This window comes from Lipotes vexillifer, unplaced genomic scaffold (assembly GCF_000442215.2).
Source record: "Lipotes vexillifer unplaced genomic scaffold, Lipotes_vexillifer_v1.1 scaffold69, whole genome shotgun sequence".
Lineage (NCBI taxonomy): Eukaryota > Metazoa > Chordata > Mammalia > Artiodactyla > Lipotidae > Lipotes > Lipotes vexillifer.
Window position 1 is genome coordinate 4,661,131 of NW_006790942.1, and position 3,293 is coordinate 4,664,423.

Sequence of the window (3,293 nt, forward strand, 5' to 3'; positions counted from 1 at the left end):
TTTTCTTTTTGCCCAAGTAATCAGTTTTTGGCCATCATCGTCTTTAGGGAGCTTATTCTGTGCAAGGATATGGAAATGACTGAAAGGATTTTGCAAAGGCTGTGGTCGTCTGAACCTAGATGTGCACTTGGACTTGAGCCCTAAGTGCATTTTGAAATGTTTGTCCAAGCTCAGAAGCACCGTGTGTCGCTAAGGGAAAGAATGTTTGGATGAACGATGGACGAAGGAGGGACCACACCAGGATGACTTAACTTTTCCATGCTGCCTGGGCTCTGCAGGGAGCTAAAGGACCTTTCTGGCTCATGGGCCCCCAAATCGAGACTGTCTTACTTACTGAAGACTAGATAATGATGAGCCTCACGATCCAGACCGAACTAACTTTTTTCAGACCAGAGACTGATGTCTGAGGCTCAAGGAGAAAAGGAGCTAGGAGTGGTTAGTTTGGCACAGAAGGGAAAGCCAATGTCTTTCTTTCTTTCTTTTTTTAAATTTAATTAATTTATTTGTTTGTCTATTCATTTATGTCTGCGTTGGGTCTTCGTTGCTGCACGCGGGCTTTCTCTAGTTGCGGCGAGCGGGGGCTACTCTTTGTTGCGGTGCGCGGGCTTCTCATTGCGGTGGCTTCTCTTGTTGCAGAGCACAGGCTGTAGGCGAGCGGGCTTCAGTAGTTGTGGCACGTGGGCTCAGTAGTTTTAGCTTGCTCAAGCTCTAGAGTGCAGGGTCAGTAGTTGTGGCACACGGGCTTAGTTGCTCCGCGGCATGTGGGATCTTCCTGGACCAGGGCTCGAAACCGTGTTCCCTGAATCCCGGCAGGCCGATTCTTAACCACTGCGCCACCAGGGAAGTCCCCAATTTCTTTCATAATTGGAAGAATCTTATTGGGTTGGCGAAAAAGTTCATTTGGGTTTTTCCATAACGTCTTCCTTCCTCCCTTCCTTCCTTTCTTTCCTTTTTTTTTTTGGCTGCGTGGCTTGTAGGATCTTAGTTCCCCAACCAGGGATTGAACCTGGGCCATGGCAGTGAAAACGCCGAGTCCTAACCACTGGACCACCAGGGAATTCCCTGAAGGGTCTTATAATGACGCCTGCACAGTTATTACTTGCTTGACCTACGTACCAGGCAATAATTACCTTTTACAGAAAACATAATAAAAATAGCATTCATTTATTGAGTGTGTGTCCTCTGTTAGGTGACCAGTTCCTTACAAGGTGTGTTATTGATATTCTTGGTATTGATAAGGAAACCAAGGCTTAGAGATAATACTTTGCTCTTTTAGCTACTAAGTAAATGCAATGCAAGCCAGCTTGACTCCCAGGTTGATGTGTTTTATTTAACCTTGAAAGGTTATTTTAAAAAAATCATGATTATAGCATGTGGAAGGTAATATCCATTTTGTTTTGAATTTTATTTTATTTATTTTTTTATACAGCAGGTTCTTATTAGTCATCTACTTTATACACATCAGTGTATACATGTCAATCCCAATCTCCCAATTCATCACACCACCACCCCCGGCCGCTTTCCCCCCTTGGTGTTCGTACATTTCTTCTCTATATCTGTGTCTCTATTTCTGCCCTGCAAGCCAGTTCATCTGTTCCACATATATGCATTAATATACGATATTTGTTTTTCTCTTTCTGACTTACTTCACTCTGTGTGACAGTCCATCCACATCTCTACAAATGAACCAATTTCGTTCCTTTTTATGGCTGAGTAATATTCCATTGTATATATGTACCACATCTTCTTTATCCATTCGTCTGTCATTGGGCATTTAGGTTGCTTCCGTCACCTGGCTATTGTAAATAATGCTTCAATGAACATTGGGGTGCATGTGTCTTTGTGAATTATGGTTTTCTCAGGGTATATGCCCAGTAGTGGCATTGCTGGGTTGTATGGTAGTTCTATTTGTAGTTTTTTAAGGAACCTCCATACTGTTCTCCATAGTGGCTGTATCAATTTCCATTCCCACCAACAGTGCAAGAGGATGCCCTTTTCTCCACACCCTCTCCAGCATTTGTTGTTTGTAGATTTTCTGATGATGCCCATTCTAACTGCTGTGAGGTGATACCTCATTGTAGTTTTGGTTTGCATTTCTCTAATAATTAGTGATGTTGAGCAGCTTTTCATGTGCTTCTTGGCCATCTGTATGTCTTCTTTGGAGAAATGTCTGTTTAGGTCTTCTCCCCATTTTTTGATTGGGTTGTTTGTTTTTTTAATATTGAGCTGCATGAGCTGTTTATATATTTTGGAGATTAATCCTTTGTGCATTGATTCATCTGCAAATATTTTCTCCCACTCTGAGGGTTGTCTTTTTGTCTTGTTTGTAGTTTCCTTTGCTTTAGCAAAAGCTTTTAAGTTTCATTAGGTCCTATTTGTTTATTTTTGTTTTTATTTCCATTACTCCAGGAGGTGGATCACAAAAGATCTTGCTGTGATTTATGTCAAAGGGTGTTCTTCCTATGTTTTCCTCTAAGAGTTTTATAGTGTCCCGTCTTACAGTTAGGTCTCAAATCCATTTGAGTTTATTTTTGTGTATGGTGTTAGGGAATGTTCTAATTTCATTCTTTTACATGTAGCTGTCCAGTTTTCCCAGCACCACTTATTGAAGAGGCTGTCTTTTCTCCATTGTATATCCTTGCCTCCTTTGTCATAGATTAGTTGACCATAGGTGTGTGGGTTTACCTCTGGGCTTTCTATCCTGTTCCATTGATCTATGTTTCTGTTTTTGTGCCAGTACCATATTGTCTTGATTACTGTAGCTTTGTAGTATAGTCTGAAGTCAGGGAGTCTGATTCCTCCAGCTCTGTTTTTTTTCCCTTAAGACTGCTTTGGCTTTTCGGGGTCTTTTGTGTCTCCATACAAATTTTAAGATTTTTTTGTTGTAGTTCTGTAAAAAATGCCAGTGGTAGTTTGATAGGGATTGCATTGAATCTGTAGATTGCTTTGGGTAGTATAATCATTTTCACAATATTGATTCTTCCAATCCAAGAACATGGTATATCTCTCCATCTGTTTATATCATCTTTAATTTCTTTCTTCAGTGTCTTACAGTTTTCTGCATACAGGTCTTTTCTCTCCCTAGGTAGGTTTATTCCTAGGTATTTTATTCTTTTTGTTGCAGTGGTAAATGGGAGTGTTTCCTTAATTTCTCTTTCAGATTTTTCATCAGAATGCAAGAGATTTCTGAGCATCAATTTTGTATCCTGCAACTTTACCAAAGTCATTGATTAGCTCTAGTAATTTTCTGGTGGCATCTTTAGGATTCTCCACGTATAGGATCATGTCATCTG

At 40.5% G+C, this 3,293-nt stretch overlaps 1 non-coding gene across 1 annotated transcript; it reads right to left on the reverse strand.

Moving 5' to 3' along the window:
- Positions 1-985: 985 nt before the first annotated feature.
- TRNAE-UUC (transfer RNA glutamic acid (anticodon UUC)) lies at positions 986-1,057 on the reverse strand. The gene has a single exon. It is a non-coding gene; the product is annotated as a tRNA-Glu (tRNA).
- Positions 1,058-3,293: the final 2,236 nt, after the last annotated feature.